Here is a 19,263-nt window from a genome sequence, read left to right as displayed (position 1 = left end):
CTAGTTCCTGTATTAATCACGTCAGAACGAGATTATCCTACAATGGTGTTCATTCTCAGTGAACTTTCCATTTTGCAGCATTAACATCAGCTAAACAGGAGAATTTCTGGGGAGGTAATCTTGCAATTGGGCTGAGGCTACACATCTCTTGAATATTTTCACGGCTTCGGGTCAATAATGATGCTCAGCGAGTATTTCTGCAACCCTTATCTATTATTTATGATTCCAGTCATTGGTTTATTGATTTACACAGTGAAAATGCATGCAGATCGAATTTTGAAATGAGCTCCTAAATTAGAATTTGTTTTAAGAAATTAGGAAAGTATGATCACTCCATAATCTCTCCCGAGAGTGTAGCATGCAGGGGAAGAAAATGATTTCAGAACAGTGAATAAGAAATGCTGCTGTATGCGAACTACGTGGGTAATTTTCAAATAAAATGGAGTCAAATGAAAGTTTATATGCATGATTTCCAATGTGCATTGTGCAGATAGTAAGTTTCCTCAGATATCTTTTATATCCTGCCTTGCAAGACAGAGAATATGCAATTACTTTTGGCAAATTCTCAAGCTATTTCAAACCAAATTTGCAATAATCGTCATTTGGTCATAATGATCCACGTTAAAAAAATGTACAATCTCAATCTCAGAAGCCATTTTCTAGGCATTTTAATCAGCCTGTTCAGACATGCTACAACACACATATGGGAGAAAGTGAGGACTGCAGATGCTGGAGATCGGAGTCACAAAGTGTAGTGCTGGAAAAGCACAACAGGTCAGGCAGCATCACAGGAGCAGGAGAATCAACATTTCAGGCATAAGCCCTTCATCAGGATTATGGGGGTGGGGAAGGGAGCTGAGAGATAAATAGGATGGTGGGGGTAAGGTTGCTGGAAAGGTAATAGGTAGGCGCGCTTGGGAGTGATGGTGATAGGTCAGAGGGGAGGATGGAACAGATAGTTGGGAAAGAAGATGGACAGGTAGGACAGTTCAAGTGGACAGTGTTGAGTTGGAGAGTTGGACCTGGGATGAGGTGAAGGGAGGGCAGATGAGGAAACTGGTGAAGTCAACGTTGATACCGTGTGATTGTAGGGTTCCAAGGTAGAAGATGGGGTGTTCTTCCTCCAGTCATCGAGTGGCTAGGATTTGGTGGTGGTGGCGGCCCAGGATTTGCATGTCCTTAGCAGAGTGGGAGGGGGAGTTGAAGTTGTCAGCCAGAGGGCAGTGGGGTTGTTTGGTACGTGTGTCTTTAAGATGTTCCCTGAAATGTTCCGCTCGTTGGCATCCTGTCTCCTCAATGTAGAGGAGACCACATTGAGAGCAATGGACACGGTAGATGAGGTGTTTGGAGGTGCAGGAAAACCTCTGAGGGATGTCGAAGGATCCTTTGGGGCCTTGGACAGAGATATGGTGGGGGGAGATGTGGGTGCAGGTTTTACACCATTTGCAGCAGCAAGGGAAGGTGTCGGGAATGGAGGGTGAGTTGGCAGGGGTGTGTGGACTAATGAGGGAGTTGTGGAGGGAATGGTCTCTGTGGAATGCTGATAAGGGTAGAGAGGGAAATATATGTCTGGTCAGGTGGCACTTGAATTCAGACCTCTGACCCAGAAGTGGAGGTACTACCACTACACCTCAAGAGCCCTTTGTATTGAAAACCGAAAGGACAGTGGACGCTGTAAATCAGAAACAGAAACAGACATTGCTGACAAAGCTCAGTGGGTTTGACAGCATCTGTAAAAAGAAATCAGACAGCCCCTTCCTCAGAACCGTTATTATCCGTTGTTGCCTGTTTGGGTCACACCATCCTACTGTTGCACGTATGTCTACTTTTATGATGGGAAGTCCCTGTGTAAACTTTTTAAACTGTTATTACATTTTCTCACCAGTGAAGGAGTGGCAGCATCTAAATTTTAGAATTATAACCCAAACATTAAATACACTGCACAGAAATGGACTTACAGTACAACAAAAGTATTTTCAGCATTTTGAAAATCTTGGTGTTGATAAATATCAGCTCTCACCCACAAAAACATCTTCTCCTCCTCTTCTTTTAATTGTATCAACATATTTTTCTATTCCTTTCTCCTAGAGTCATTGAGACGTACAGCTTGAAAACAGACCCTTCAGTCTAACTGGTCTATGCTGACCAGATATCCTAAATTAATCTAGTCCCATTTGGCCCATATCCCCCTAAATCTTCCCTATTCATGTACCCATCCAGATGCATTTTAAATGTTGTTACTGTACCAGCCTGCACCACTTCCTCTGGCAGCTCATTCCATACACACACCACCATCTATGTGAAAAAGTTGCCCCTTAGGTCCCTTGTAAATCTTTCCCCTCTCACCTTAAATCTACACCCTCTAGTTTTGGACACTCCTACCTGGGGAAAAGACCTTGACTATTCACTCTATCCATGCCCCTCATGATTTTATAAACTTCTACAAGGTCACCCCTCAGCCTCTGACACTCCAGGGAAAATAGCCACAGCCGATTCAGCCTCTCCCTATAGCTCAAACTCTCCAACCCTGGCAATATCCTTGTCAATCTTTTCTGAACCCTTTCAAGTTTCACAACATCTTTCCTACAGCAGAGAGACTAGAATTAAATGCATTATTCCTATAACAATTGTCTAACTTCTGTTTGAATGCATTGACCTCATTGAAACGATTGTAAAGATTTTTGTCACACTCTTGGGACTTCTCCTTTCCAGATAATAGAGACTCCTGCCTCTCCATCTACCTCAGTCTATCCTGATAGATATAATCTCGTAGTTGTAGCATCATCTTTGTTAATCATTTTTATGCTTGCTTCCTTGATGCCTCATGGTCAAGATGTCAATATATTTTTAAGAGATATGCTCTTGGTATCATCACTGTATCACAGCATGTGACCCAAAGGTATAAAGGTCTCACACTCCATCTTCACTTGACCCACTTAAAACATGACACTTTACATGAAGCATACTGCTCTTTTGTAAAGTTAAGCTATAAGACTGTAAGAAATAGGAACAGGAATGGACCGCTCATCCCCTCAATCCTACTCTGCCATTCAATAGGATTATGGCTGAATGACATTCCTCATGTCCATCTTCCTCCATTTACCCCATAATCCTTGATTTCCCCTAATGATCAAGAACCTATCTATCACAGCATTAATTATAAGCAAAGACTCTGTGCCACATCTCTCTGAGGCAAGTATTTCAATGGCTCGTACCTCTCTGAGGGAGGAAATTCTTCCTCATCTCAGTCTTAAATTGGCACTCCCTTTATTCAGAGAATATTCATTCCAGTCCAAAACTCACCGATGAGGGAAAGATCCTCTCACACATACCCTGTCAAGTCCCTTGAGAATCCAATATATTTCAATGAGATCAACCCTCATTCTTTGGAATTCCATTGAGTAGGATCCTAACCTGTTTAGCCTTTACTTATAGCACTATCACTCCCTACCTCCATGCCATAATCAAGACCTCCATGCTATAGTTTAATATTATCCCAGACACTCATGTACCTGAGGAATGTAATATTTGGGCAAATTAGGTTAGTTTCATTAAATGTTGGCTTCCTCAATACCATAAAATCCAAAGCCAATTCCTTACATCATGGGAAAATTCCCACATCAGGTAGAATACTCTACTGGAGCAAAGCACACTCCTTTTACAACAATCCCACTTCACAGGTTTTTTGAAGAATATGTTGACTTAACACTATATCCTAAACTCAAGGAAAACTCTGTCACTTCACAAAATGGGGAGAGTTTGGTGTCCACATACCCTGGTGCAGTTATCTGCTGTTTTCCAATTAATTCTCGCATAAAGGCCTCGTGTTCAATGAGATCAATAACCACTATATATAAAAAAATTTGAAGGAGTCTCAATTGTTCTAAAATACAATGGAAGGTCAAAGTATTCCTTCAGGTTTGCTCTATATCAGTGTTCAATGGACAAAAGGATTATTTACTATCCGTATATTTCATTTTCATCAAAAATTAATTAAACAGAGCAATCAAACACTGCTGGGTGTGTTAGTGGTTATGGGATTGGCTCAACATTCACAGAGAACATGGGTTTAAAACATTATGTTGTAAACAGTGACAGGAAGTTTAAAAAGCTGTGATCTGAAGGTGGGTGTCATAAATTCATACAGCATGGAAACAGACCCTTCAACCCAACTAGTCCATGCCAACTGTAATCCCAAACTAAACTAGTCCCACCTGCCTGCACTTGGCCTATATCCCTCCAAACATTTGATATGCATGTACTTATCCAAATGTCTTTTAAATGTTGTAACTGTACCTGCATTCATCACTTGTAGAAATTCATTCCACACACAAACCACTTTCTGTGTAAAAAAGATTGCCCCTCATGTCTTTTTAAAATCTTTCTCCTCTCACCTTAAAAATATGTCCCCTAGTCTTGAAATCGCCCACCCTAGGGAATAGGTACTTGCCATTCACTTTATCTATACCCCTCATGATTTTATAAACCCCTATAATGTCGTGTTTCAACCTCCTGCACTCCAGTGAAAATAAGTCCCAGCTTATCCAGCCTCTCTTTATAACTCAAACCTTCCATTCCTGCCAGCATCCTGGTCAATCTCTTCTGAACCCTCTCCAGCTGAATAATACCCTTCCTATAACAGGATGACCAAAACTTGACACTGTACTCCAAAAGAGGCCTCATCATTGTCCTGTCGAACCTCAACACAACATCCCAACTGCTTTACTCAAAGGTCTGAGCAATAAAAATAACCATGGTATCATATCATTATGTGATGCAAACTTCAAAGAATTATGTACCTGAACCCCTAGCTCTGTCTGTTCTACAACATGACCCAAGGCCCTATATTTAATTGTACAAGTCTTGTCTTTGTTTATTTTACCAAAAGCAATACCTCACATTTCTCCAAATTAAACGCCATCTGCCACTTTTCATCCCATTGACCCAATTCATCAAGTTCGTTTTATAAACTTAAGTAACCTTCTCCACTGCTCATTATACCACCAATCTTGGTGTCTTCCACAAACATATCAATCAGGGCTTCTATATTCTCATCTAAATCATTTATACAAAGACAAACAAAAGTAGACTCAGCAGAGAGGATAGAACAAAGTGGGTTGCCCATTGGGAGAACTGGAGCAGACAGGATGGGCTGATTGGCCTCCTGTGCTATAGTGATTCCATGATTGTGTGATAGAGAACCTGAGTTTTCACTCCTTCATGCGGAGATGGTTAAGGGGGAGATTTACTGGGCATGATAAGAATTATGAAAGCTTGGGAAAATGGAGATTTGAAGCAATCATCTCCACTTGTAGAAGGGTCAGCAACCATAGACTCTTAATTTTGGAAGATTGGAGGAAGAAGCTGACTGGAGGCATGGATTCATTTCCTTTACATAGCAGGTTGTTATGGTCAGGAATGGACAAGCTGAACAGGCAATGAAAGCAGATTCAATAGTGATGATCAAAAGGAATCGAACAATTAGTTAAAAAGAAATAATGTACATGTCTACTGAGCAAACAAAGAGGGGAGGCACCAATTGTAAAGTATTTTTCAAAGAGCCAACAGATGCAAGTTGGATTGAATAGTCTCCTTCTGTAATGTATGATTCTCTAATATGGTGCTCTTTCAAAGGTTACAGGTTATAATCTAACTCACAGTTTGGTAGAAATTCTATCTAGGTTTGTTTTAAGAATAAATGTGGAGGTGTGTCTAGTATTGGGAGGGGTCATCCATCTTGGGTGAGGTGGAGTCAGGCTCCCTCATGCAGTTATTGTCTCTTCTGCTCATTATGCATGGGTAATTTGCCAATTTTGACAGGATCCACCTTTTTAAAAGGTGCCAAGGGAGCATTTCACACTCTGCAACCCAGGAGTGCCGTTCAGTCTCTGTTTACCATCTCACCAGCCAGCTGCCACCCACCCCATTCCTGAAGATGCCATGGACCAAGCCAACATTGGCATCAGGCTTTAATAATGCCCCCTGACAGGTTCTCCTGCAAGTTGCTCAGGAAGAATGGCAACAGAATCCCATCCTGACTCAAGAAAGGCATCCTGGACAAAGGCAACACTCAGCACCTAAAAGTGCCAAAAGAGAAACTAGCTCCAATGTCCCTAGAGTATGAATCTGTCAGAGTATGTGCCACTATCTATTCAATCCCCTAGGAGTGTGAGTTAGCATTGTAGCTATTCCTAATCAAACTAGTCAGAGATGCTCTGTCACATCTCTGGGATTTGAATCTGACAGCCTGGTAGGGACAGGCTAAGCAAAGACACACACGGCAATTCCGAGAGGCCTTGGCATTCAAACTGGAACTTCATTAACAAACATGTAGATTTGGACCCCATTTACCAACCTCTCAGCAACAGAACCGGAAATGATATTCCCCACCACAACAAACCGAGACACATAAGTGGCAAGTGGGACAAAACACCAGTGCTTCACTGGAAGCTCACTGATGATATTACCTAGCATGGGGACGCAATGTCTGAGAACAAACCCACTTTATTTAAAACCTGAACCTGCTACAAATCTTCTCCAAAATCTCAAACAGTACCACTGTTCCACAAGAGCCCCAGATTTGGTCAGCCTATTCTGTGGCAGGCAAGACTTGAATCCAGATCTTTGAACATAAAGGGAATGCTACAAATGCTTTACGGGAACAATTGGATTGAGTTGGCATTATAAGGTTGGCACTACAGTCAGTCACAAGATTCGGTGCCAGGCAGCTCTTTTAGATGCTTAATACGCGAACAATGTATGTCACTTCATTGCAGCTGCCATTGTTGGCACCGCAGTGTAACAGTCACTCACGCATGTGGCAGGATTTACATTTAAAACTGAGAAGGAAGCTACAACACTCGGGCACGCTGCACCATCCCTTCACTTGTCTTTCATCACATCCAGGAGAAAGTGCACATCTGATAAATTCTCACCACTTTCTCACATGGGACAAGGGCACAAGAGTGTTGTGGAGATTTACCAGGATCTTGCCTGAGCAGGAGAGTTTCAGTTATCAAGAGAGATTGGACACACTGAGGTTGTTTTCCTTGAAGCAGAGGAGATTGAGGTGGGACATGACTAAGATGTACAATTATAAGTGGCATGGGCTGGAATAAACCTTTCCCCCCCCGTGGATAGGTCAAAGGTAAAAGGCAGGAGACGTGAAGAAAATCTTCTTTCACCCAGAGCGTCATGGGAATCTGGAACTTTCAACCTATAAGGCTGGTGGAGGCAGAAACCCTTATAACATTTAAGAAGTATTTAATTGTACACTTGTGATGCCAGAGTGTGCAAGGTTATGGGCCAAGTGCTGAAAATGGGATTAGAATACTCAGTTGGTTGTTCTTGACTGATCTGAAAATGTGTTGCTGGAAAAGCGCAGCAGGTCAGGCAGCATCCAAGGAGCAGGAGAATCGACATTTCGGGCATGAGCCCTTCTTCAGGAATGTTCTTGATTGATATTAACTTGATGGGCTGAAGGGCCTTTTCTGAGCTGGAGATCTTTGAGACTCTATGACACAATTATTGAATGCCTACAGTATAGAAGAAGGTAATTTAGCGGACTGACCAGCCCCCGAAAAGCATTTCACCCGCACCCACCATTCCTCTAACCCGATGTTTCCTGTGGCTAATCCACTAACCTGCACATCTTTGGACTGTAGGAGGAAACCCACCGAGGCACGAGGGAGAATGTGCAAACTCCACACAGATAATCGCCCAAGTCTGGAGGTCCCTGGCACTATGAGGCAGCAGTGCTACCCACTGAGCCACCATGTCAACCTCTAGTACAAAGGATAGCCTTTTGAGTTGAGCTATTTTTAGAGTTCAGGCCAACCTGCCTCTGACAGTCAGGCTTGCTAGCCACAGTCAGTGTGGCTGTCTTGTCTGTGGGCAGTTGTTCACCCAGTCAGGCTACATCCCTAACACCGCATTTAATAACAACAAGCCAGACTGCATATGGCTGAGACTTCTCCTGAGCTGATCACCATGGTGAGGGTTCACCCTGAAGACCGCGGGCAGAGGAACGCCTTGGTTATGAAAGAGCCAAACAACTGAAGAAGTTTTTGCACTCACTGGAACTTCTGTGTTCAACTCCATCAGGCACACCCGCCCAAATGTAGCCCAGTTTGTAAACACGCCTTTCCCATTTCTGCATTTACACAACTGTGCCCCTGAAGGTCATTCCAGTATTAGGGATATGAAGGGGAATTCATGGTATAGCTAACATATACAAAAAAACAGAAATCCAACTTCAGGGCAATTTCAGGGCAAAATTTAACCCTCTGCTAGGAACCTGAATTTTTGCCTCCCACCCATTTTAGTTGCTGGCACAGTGATTCAGTGGTTGGCACTGCTGCCTCACAGCGCCAAGGACCTGGATTCAATTCCATCCTCAGGCTACTGTCTGTGTGGAGTTTGCACATTTTGCCCGTTTCTGTGTGGATTTTCTGTGGTTGTTCTGGTTTACTCCCACAGTCCAAAGATGTCCAGGTGAAATGGATTTACCATGGGATATGTGGAGTTACAGGACTTGGTTGGTTCTGGGTGGGATGCTCTTTGAAGGGTCAATGTGGACTCAATGGGCTGAATGGCCTGCCTCCACACTGTGTAAGGATTCTATGATACCCCTGCCTGCTTTCTAAAAACTCTGTTTACTCCAAACCCAGCTCTCTAAAGAATTGTACACTTATTATCAAATTTAAAGCACTGAACTTGACCTATTGACATGATAAAAATATATATCATTGCTTACACAAGAGACTGGATCCTCCAAAACTTCATCCTATACGGATTCAAAATCTCACTCTTTGTAAGGAAATTTCGCAAGGCACTGTAAAATAATACTGAGAGTTCTGTAAAGCTCACTACTTCTCATCTTTGCAAACACAGGATGTACCTGTTAGCTCCATACTAAATGTAAGTATTAATAGAAGCTATCAGGAGTTATCACAGTGTAATCAGCACACATTTATAGCCCATACCAGAAACGAAACTGACTTTGAGAAGTTGTGAAAAATGACAGTGAGCTCATGTTAACGAAAATGGAAACTGAATCCTTGAAATTTAATCTGTGGATTGAAGATACTGGGGCTAATATAGTTCTTCTACACTATCACCAAACCATTGATAGGGAGTTGACAGTTCATTTTATGCTGTGCGCACATTTTCAGATGTCATATAAAGTCCAACAGCCTATAAAACACGTGGACACTCTCTGATGCCTATTTTCCATTGCCACCCAGATTGAATTTCACTCCACCCTGTGTGCTATATACCAGGCCCGACCCCTCCAAACCTCTTTAAGCAGGTCGCCCAGACCATAACTTTGCTATTTGTTTAGCTAGATGTATAGTGGAAGTTCCCAGTGTAAATTAGTTGGGTCAACTTCCAAGTTTTAACCAAACAAAATTTATTTACAAAATTATGGAATGAAACACAAAGAACAGAAAATAGAATACCCGATAACTTACCCTATCCAAACCCGACCTAATGACGCTTGTTCCAAAAACACACACATTCCTGAGCACAAACATTAGGCAGGGCTCTGTTCTTGGACCTCTGCTCTTTGTAATGTTCATTAATGACTTGCATGAGGAAGTTATGGGGTGGGTTAATAAATTTGCTGATGACACAAAGGTTGGAGGTGCTGTTGATAGATTGAGGGCTGTTGAAGGCTGCAGCGTGACATTGACAGGATGCGGAGCTGGGCTGAGAAATGGCAGATGGAGTTCAATCTGGATAAACGCAAAGTGATGTATTTTGGAAGGTCGAACTTGAATGCTGAATATTGGATCGAAGACAGGATTCTTGGCAGTGTGGAGGAACAGAGGGATCTTGGTGTTCAAGTGCATAGATCTCTCAAGGTTGCCACCCAAGTGGATAGGGTTGTTAAGGAAGCTTATGGTGTTTTGGCTTTCATTAACAGGGGGATCGAGTTTAAGAGCCACGAGGTTTTGCTGCAGCTCTACAAAACCCTGGTGAGACCACACTTGAAATATTGTGTCCAGTTCTGGTCGCCCTATTATAGGAAAGATGTGGAGGCTTTGGAGAGGGTGCAAAGAAGGTTTACCAGGATGCTGCCTGGACTGGAGGGCTTGCCTTATGAAGAAAGGTTGAATAAGCTCGGACTTCTCTCTTTGGAGAGAAGGAGGAACAGAGGTGACCTGATTGAGGTGTACAAGGAAATAAGAGGCATAGATAAAGTCAATAGCCAGAGACCTTTCCCCAGGGCAGGATTGACTGCCACAAGGGGTCATAGTTTTAAGGTGTTAGGAGGAAGGTATAGAGGACACGTCAGAGGTTGGTTCATTGCGCAGAGAGTTGTGAGCACATGGAATGTGTTGCCAGTGGTGCTGGTGGAAGCAGAGTCATAAGGGACATGTAAGTGACTGCTGGACATGCACATGGATAACAGTGAATTGAGGGGTGCGTCGGTTAGGTTATTTTATTTTAGATTAGGATCAATCCTCGGCACAACATCGTGGGCCGAAGGGCCTGTTCTGTGTCGTACTTTTCTAGGTTCTATGTTCGATGGCACAGGAAAAAATCAAGGTCACAGTAACTTTGAGAAAAAGGAACAGCTTTGAGAAAAGGACCAGCTTTGTGATTTGTGTCCGAACACTTGGTGGAATATTTCATGGTAAAGGAAAGCAGCTCAGAAACTGAGACATTGTTATGTTTATACATTGACACGTTACGAACAGGAGTAATCAATTTTTCACGTTTAAGTCATAGGAATAAAGTTATCACACTTATCCACGTTAACAGCAAAGTATGGGTGGACCTTTGCATTCATGATCCTGCTCATGCCCACTGAACCACCTGCGGTCCTTTGTATAAAAATACATTGTTAATTAAGCTGCTCTGGTCTTCTCTCACAAGGGAGTCCCTCAGCATTGAGGATAACTTGCTTCCATTCCAAAATAATGGGCTCTGAAATGGCTGGTGGGCTTAACGTCTGATTTATGGACTCTGCCATATGCAGGGTACATGGTGTTTCAACAATTGACGAGATACATTTTTTTAGAGATCGGCTTTATTTTGGAGATTGACTCTCTCTGATTTGCCTTTGTGTGCTCCAGTAAATCTCTGAAAGTGTTTGCTTATTTGAACCTTTTCTATTTTGGTCATTCACAGGTGACGGACTCCCACGAGTTGGTAAGGAAGCCTGATTCTTCAGGTACACTTTAAGGACTTCCCTGAAGTGTTTCCATTAACCTCCAGGGGATCTTCTGCTGTGAACGAACATGGAGTGAAGCAGTTACTTTGTGGTTCTTCTATCAAGCACAAAAATGCCCAAAAAGACTGATTCTAACTGATTAATGCCTTGATACTGGGTGTGTTGGCCTGGGAGAGGATGCTGCTAATGGACTACCCTGGATTTGGCACCTCTTGATACTTCTCTTGCGCTTTGACATGTTTCCTATTGGTTGACCACATTTCCAAAGCAGATAGAAGTGGGAGAATCACTGCTGCCTGTTACCTAAGCCATGATCATAGACTTAGGTTCGAAATCCTGCTCCTCAAATACTCTTTCCCTTAGTTGGCCAAATGTTGAGTTGGTACATCAGAGGAGATGCTGAATTTAGTTTGCTTTTGTCAAGGTGGGGAGCCCCAAAGCTATGGGAAAATGGACCTCATTTTTCAGGATCATCTGAAACTGGCTGGAAGAGAACATTTAGTTTTTCATTCAATGAATACTCTATCACAGACCTCAGGGGAAGAGTTAACAATGACGTGTAGCTCAGTTTCTGATTGATGCATATGCAAGTGACATCTACATTCTATCCTGATGCATGGGGAACACCACACAATCATCCAAGGTATAAATACACCTGTCTGATGTACATCCTTGGGAAATTCTTTGTTTTTATTAAGATCTTGGAGTTGAGAAAGCAAAGTTCTATGTATGGTGGAATTCTTTGTCTCTTCACGTACCCCATTAACACCCTCTGTTGCATTGCACAATCATCCATTTTACCACTTGCTCACTTTCCATGTTTTCAAAAGATCAGAGGAGCAGAAAACAAACTGTTTGAATGTTGAAAAAGCATTTTTGACAAAAAAAACTAGTGGTTTATGCATCCATACTTTGCATCATTCCAGGCTAAATACAATTGAAGCCAGCCATTCGGCCCATCAAACCCACACCAATGTTCTGAAGAGCATTCCACCCAGACTCAACCCCTTATCTGTCCTGTCATCCAGCATTCCCCATGCTGATCCACTAACCTCCACATCCATGGACACTATGGGAAATTCAGCACAACCAATTTGCACATCTTTGGGCTGTGGGAGGAAACCCATAGACAATCGCCTGAGGATGGAATCGAACCTTGGTCCCTGGTATTGTGAGGCAGCAGTACTAACCACTGAGCCAATTCCTTTGTCAGTCAGCCACATTTCAGTTGTTAAGATTCCAATTCTAAAGTGTCTAATCATATTATGCACATAACCTTCTTGTGTCACTTTGTCCCAGCTGTATATACAGTAGATTTGGCTTTAATCCCTTCAGTAAGTCATGTGTGTAGATTGAGAGAGGAATAATACCAAACAAGGACATCTGAAACATCAGGAGGTGCTCATTTGCCTCAGGATCAGGTAAACCTCCTGTGCTCAAAGGTATGACCCACGGCCATCAATGGAATTTTTGGTGCTGTGTGAAAGAAGATTGAACCTCAGGGGACAATGGCCGTACCCATCTCTGGGGAGAGGGTGTAATTCTTTCCACAGTGTTTAAACATAACTTCATGTGAAAAATGGCAAGTGCTGGAGAAACTCAGCAGATCTGGCAGCATCTTTCTGTGGAGGGTATCTTACTCCATCTTTTATGCTTTTCACATGTGGGCATAATGAGTTTCCCTCCAGGCAGCTGTGATACACCAATCAAGGGGTAATATATATAAGAACATAAGAACTAGGAGCAGGAGTAGGCCATCTGGCTTCTCGAGCCCACTCTGCCATTCAGTAAGATCATGGCTGATCTTTTTGTGGACTCAGCTCCACTTACTCACCCGCTCACCATAACATTTAATTTCTTTACTGTTCGAAATAATATTTATCTCAGTTTTAAAAACATTTACTGAAGTAGTGCCAACTACTTCAGTGGGCAAGGAATTCCATAGATTTATAACCCTACGTCAAACATTGCAGCGCAGTACAGGCCCTTTGGCCCTCGATGTTGTACCAACCTGTGGAACCAAATGCCTTTAAAGTTGGCAAGTCTACTTCTGTTGCAGGCAGTGCATTCCATGCCCCTAATACTCAGTGAGCAAAGAAACTACCTCTGACATCTTTTCTATATCTATCACCCCTCAATTTATAGCTATGTCCCCTTATGCTAGCCATCACCATCTGAGGAAAAAGGCTGTCACTATCCACCTTATCTAACCCTCTTATTATCTGATATGTCTCAATTAAGTCACCTCTCAACCTTCTTCTCTCTAATGAAAACAGCCTCAAATCCCTCAGTCTTTCTTCATTAAACCCTCCATCCATACCAGGCAACATCTCAGTAAATCTCCACTGAACCCTTTCCAAAGCTTCCACATTCTTTCTATAATACGGTGACCAGAACTGTACGCAATACTCCAAGTGCAGCTGCACCAGAGTTTTGTACAGCTGCAACATGACTTTGTGGCTCCAAAATACAATCCCTCCACCACACAATATGCCTTCTTAACAGCCCTATCAACCTGGGTGGCAACTTTCATGGAGCTATGGACATGAACACTGAGATCTCTCTGCTCATCTATACTGCCAAGAGTCTTGCCATTAGCCCAGTACGTTTATTTCTGTTGCTCCTTCAAGAGTGAATCACCTCACACTTTTCTGCATTAAACTCCATTTGAGCCGTATCAGCCCAGCTTTGTAGCTTATCTATGTTCCTTTGTAACCTGCAACATGCTTTGGCACTGTCCACAACTCTGCAAATTTACTAACCCATCAGAAATAAATGTTCAGTTTCCTACCTTAACCAAACACATCAAACAAGCTAGATATTGAGAACACTCAACATGGAAACCAGAGCAGGTACCAGGTGGATTCATCTTAAAGTTTGTACCCTGTTCTCAGGTGGCAGGGAAGGAGCTGTCATGACTACACCTGGCATGATTGCCTTGTGTACCAAGAGCTGTAGGGGGATAGTGGGCAGGTGCAGCGCCATATCGACATTTTGTGTGGGGACCTGGGGAGCTGCAAAGCCTTTGGGATTCCTGGAAGGACCATTCAGGAAGGGGAATTGGAGGATCACTGATATATTGAGGTGGAGGCTGTATGCCACTGGCTGAGAAGCACTCACTGCCACCCTCCATCATGCTGGAAATCTAAAATGGAAGAAAATGGCTGCGACCAACTTCAGAGTGGGCAGTGTAAGACTCAACATGTAAGGAATGACGGTAAAGCACTTATTGATAGTCAGCTGATGTTAGGTCGTCTAATGGGAAGGTACTATGCGCACGGACTCAAGGACTGTGCAGGACATGGACCCACCCCCCCCCACCCACCCCTCCCCGTGATCCTGTTCCCTGGCAATCTTAATGCATTGCTCCCCCCCCTCTTTGTGTTATACTTCACAGTCCCAGACATCACTGACCAACTGGTTGACATCAAGTCTTTTGGACATGGAGTTCAGCTCTGAACTCAACAGATTGGGGAACAACTGTTAGGAAATGGTCTTTTCACAACTGCTATGCTGCTCTCACCTTTCCAACCTTTCATGTCCACGTACTGCCACTAACCAGCTTTTAGGACACACTTGCTGTCTCCATCACTGCTATGACATGGGGTAAACCTCTCTGCTAGTTTAAACCCGACACACAGAGAAGCTCATCTCACACCGTAATCTGATAAAGAACTATCCCAGAGGTCACTGTTTAAAGTGAAAATTAGCAATTTTGTTCTTTCAGTCCAACAGAAAACATTAGAACCATTACTTTCAACTCCTTTCCCTTAGACTTATCTTTTATCTCCCATTCTACAATAATGGTCTGATACAAAAACCTCAATTAAGATTTATATGTAAAAAACGTCATGTTTCAAAACCAGCCAGCTTTGTTGATTTTCCTTTGTAAACTTTCCCTGTAGATTTTTCTAGGTCGACTTCGGCGTTCTGCTGTATAAATTTCACATGGACAGGTACCTTTCAGAGAGCTCTTCAGCTAGCTGTCTATACTTGTTGGTTTTCTTGGCAGTTCTTCCCCCTAACTTTGCAAAATGTCCAGTGTTCTATCCCAAAACATCAGATCAGTTCTTTGGCTTGATGTCATCAAAACACTAAATTCAAATTCAAATGGATTTTGGTATCTTGGTGCATAATTTGAACTGATTGGCCAAATTCGAATTTGTTGCATACCATGGCAACTCAGCTGCACTATTGGTTTCACAGTCAAATGTTACATACTAAATTCTTTCAGCACGCTCTGTGCCTCTGTGAGTCTGTGTCAACTTCCAGTCTCTCTTAAAGGTACAATGAACACCTACACCTTGATAACATTAGTGCCAGCATGATGTGATTTATAGTTTTCTACATGTTGGCACATATAGCATTTTCCCAAAAAGCTTGAGTTCTTGTTGAGTTAGATACCTTGAAGTTTATTAACAATACTAACCATTCACATGGCTACCATATTATACATAGTCTAGGTTCTCTGTTTTCTGATGGTACTGTGCTTTGTGCACATAACTGATTGACTGCATTGACTCCTTTATACAGAGAGTGTAAGCGAAGGCAAGACAGATACCTTCATACCAGAACGTCCTAAATCTTTATGCTGCACTATTATCTTTAAATGTTTGGTCTAGAATCTGTGCCAACAATGTCAATGGTAGTTCTCTTTTCCTTAGGATGTGGGATTTCAAGGCTCAGGGGTCACATTTTTAAGTTGAGAGGAGAGACATTTAAAAAACAATGAGGGATAAATTTTTACACAGAGGATGGTTCACACGTGGAATGAACTTCCTGGGGAAGTTGTGGTTGTGGGCACAATTACAACATTTAAAAGACATTTGACAGAAGTGCAGAGGAACCTCAATTATCCAAGTGACAAGTGCGGGCGGTATTTTGTTCGGACAATTGAATGTTCGGATATTTAAATGCCAGGTAACACAGTTTACCCAAGCATTGGGACCTTGCGATCTTGTTCGGATAATCAAATGCTGCATAATTGGGGTTCCTCTGGACATGAATAAGAAAGCTTTGGAGGAATACAGGCTTGGAGCAGGCAGGGGGGATTAGTTTAATTTGGGACTATGTTCGGCATGGACTGTTTGGAACAAAGGGTCTGTTTCCATGCTGTATGACTCTGTGACTCTACAACAGCAGTAAACCTGCATCTTTCTAGCCCTTTTAACAAAGTTAAACATCCTGAGGAACATCATAGGGCATTAACTAACAGATTTAGTATCAAGCCACTGAGACCAGGTGATCAAAAGTCTTGCCCTAAGAGGTAGGGCTTAAGGTGCATCTGGAAGGAGGAAAGCAGGGGAGGAAATTGGAGAGGTTTAGGGATATCCTGTGTTTAAGTTCTAGCTGGAGACTTGGACATTGAACGGTTGAAATCAGAGATGTTCAAGATGCCAGAAACTAACAGTGTAGAGGGTTGTAGGGGATTAATGAGGTGGGAAAAGACAAGGCTTTGGCATGGAGGAGGGGGATTGATATGAGTAACTGAGAAGTGGTGTGAGTTGGATGTGGACAGCCAAGTCTTAGATAAACAGAGTTCTGTTTAAGGAGGGTGCAAGATGGGAAGCCAACCAAAAAAACATTATAACAGACAAGTCCAGGGGTAACAAGGGAACCCTCCTGCCTTTATTTGCTTTTTCATGTCTCCTCCTTCTTTGGCTATTAGGTTGTAATCACATGCACTTCTCTCTCCCCACATTAGGCTGATGAAGAGACATCGCATCGCAAATTGATAGCTTGCTCTCTGTCCAGCTTGATGAAAAATCATCTAGACTTGAAATGTTAGCTTGCTCTCTCTCCACGGCTGCTCCACTGTGATTTCCAGCACTTTTTGTTTTCAGTTTGACACTATCCTTGTCTGATTATCTTTTTGCCCAGTATCAGCATCCATTTTGTCATTTAATCAGACTTACTTCCTATCCTGTCATTGGAACAATGGAATATCAACAATAGAAACCCTCAAATCTGTTCCACTTTGGTGTATCTTTCCAATTGTTTATTTTCCCGGCCTCCATTTTCCTCACCCCACCCCCCACCAAGCCACTGCCTCCCACAAAATTCGCAGACTCTCTATTCAGCCTTCATCTTCCTGTTCTGGTGAAATGTTGATTGTCTCTCTCTCTCTCTTTCCGCATAATCTGGCCAATAAATGGCCCCAGCACTTTTTATCCTAATTCAGTAATCTGGGTGGGGGAGATGTTGGGCTTTATCGGGACGTTGCTGGGAATGGAGGATTCGAGATATAAGGAGAGGCTGGGTAGCCTGGGACTTCTTTTCATTGAAGCATAAGAGATTGAAGAATGATCTTATAGAGGTTTATAAATCATGTAGGGGAAAGATAAGGTAAATGGCAGGTGTCTTTTCCACAGGGTGGGGTATTTCAAGACTAGGGGGTAATTTTTTTCCACAAAGAGTGGTTTGTGTGTGGAATGAATCATGTAGGGGATAGATAAGGTAAATGGCAGGTGTCTTTTCCACAGGGTGGGGTATTTCAAGACTAGGGGGTAATTTTTTTTCCACAAAGAGTGGTTTGTGTGTGGAATGAACTCCCTATTTATTGACTTGACACATTTTATGTCTTTATTGTGGAGTTCGAAAGCATTCTTTATGACATCTTTATTAATTAGTTCCTCTCAAGTTTCAGACGTACCATGATTCATAGTGCTAATGTGTGAGTCTCATCCTTCAGTACACCCGCTCTCTGGTATCAAGATGTAACCTCATCAAACAATGATTCATATTTCTTTTTATTATCCCAAACATTTATGTTCTATTTCTCTGTTCTATTTTCATTTTACCACTGCAAAATTTTATCTTGCATTCTATCTTGAGTCCCTGTTCTATTTTAAGCATTTTATTCGGTTCTTTTTTATCTCTCCAATCAGGTTTACCAACTGAAGTGATTCAAAATCTCTGGGACATCCACACAAAGCAACCCCATTGCTCCGTGGCGGAACACGTCAACTCCCCTCTCCCACTCTGCCAAGGAAATGCAGGTCTTCGGCCTCTTCCATTGCCACTCCCTCACCATCCAATGCCTGGAGGAAGAATGCCTCATCTTCTGCCGTGGAACCCTGCAACCACATGGGATTAATGTGGATTTCGCCAGTTTCCTCATTTCCCTTCAACCCCACCTTATCCCAGATTCATCCTTACAACTCAGCACCGCCCTCATAATCTGTCCAACCTATCCATCTTCCTTCCCACCTATCCGCTCTACCCTCCTCTCCGACCTTTCACCTTTACCCCCACCTCCATCTACCTATCACACTCTCAGCTCCCTTCCCCCAGCCCCACCCTCCTCCCATTTATCTCTCCACATCCTTGGCTCACAAGCCTCATTCTTGATGAAGAGCTTTTGCCTGAAACTTAAACTCTCCTGCTCCTTGGATGCTGCCTGACATGCTGGGCTTTTCCAGCACCACACTACAGATGGAGTTCAATTTAGATAAATACAAGGTGCTGCATTTTGGGAAAGCAAATCTTAGCAGGACTTATACACTTAATGGTAAGGTCCTAGGGAGTGTTGCTGAATAAAGAAACCTTGGAGTGCAGGTTCATAGGCTCCTTGAAAATAGAGTCACAGGTAGATAGGATAATGAAGAAGACATTTGATATGCTTTCCTTTGTTGGTCAGAATATTGAGTACAGGAGTTAGGAAATCAAGTTGTGGCTGTACAGGACATTGGTTAGGCCACTTCTGGAATATTGTGTGCAATTCTGGTCCCCTTCCTATCAGAAGGATATTGTGAAAGTTGAAAGGGTTCAGAAAAGATTTACAAGGATGTTGCCAGGGTTGGAGGATTTGAGGTATAGGGAGAGATTGAATAGGCTAGAGCTGTTTTCCTTGGGGTGTCGGAAGCTGAGGGGTGACCTCATAGAGATTTATAAAATTATGAGGGGCATGAATAGGATAAATAGACAAAGTCTTTTCCTTGGGGTGGGCGAGTCTAGGACTAGAGGGCATAGGTTTAGGGTGAGAGGGGAAAGATATAAAAGAGACCTAAGGGTCAACTTTTTCACCCAGAGGGTGGTGCATGTATGGAATGAGCTGCCAGAGGAAGTGGTGGAGGCTGGTA

Source organism: Chiloscyllium plagiosum, chromosome 40, assembly GCF_004010195.1.
Source record: "Chiloscyllium plagiosum isolate BGI_BamShark_2017 chromosome 40, ASM401019v2, whole genome shotgun sequence".
In the NCBI taxonomy this organism is placed as follows: Eukaryota; Metazoa; Chordata; class Chondrichthyes; order Orectolobiformes; family Hemiscylliidae; genus Chiloscyllium; species Chiloscyllium plagiosum.
The sequence above is the reverse complement of the archived record's forward strand: the minus strand, read 5'-3'. Positions refer to the sequence as shown.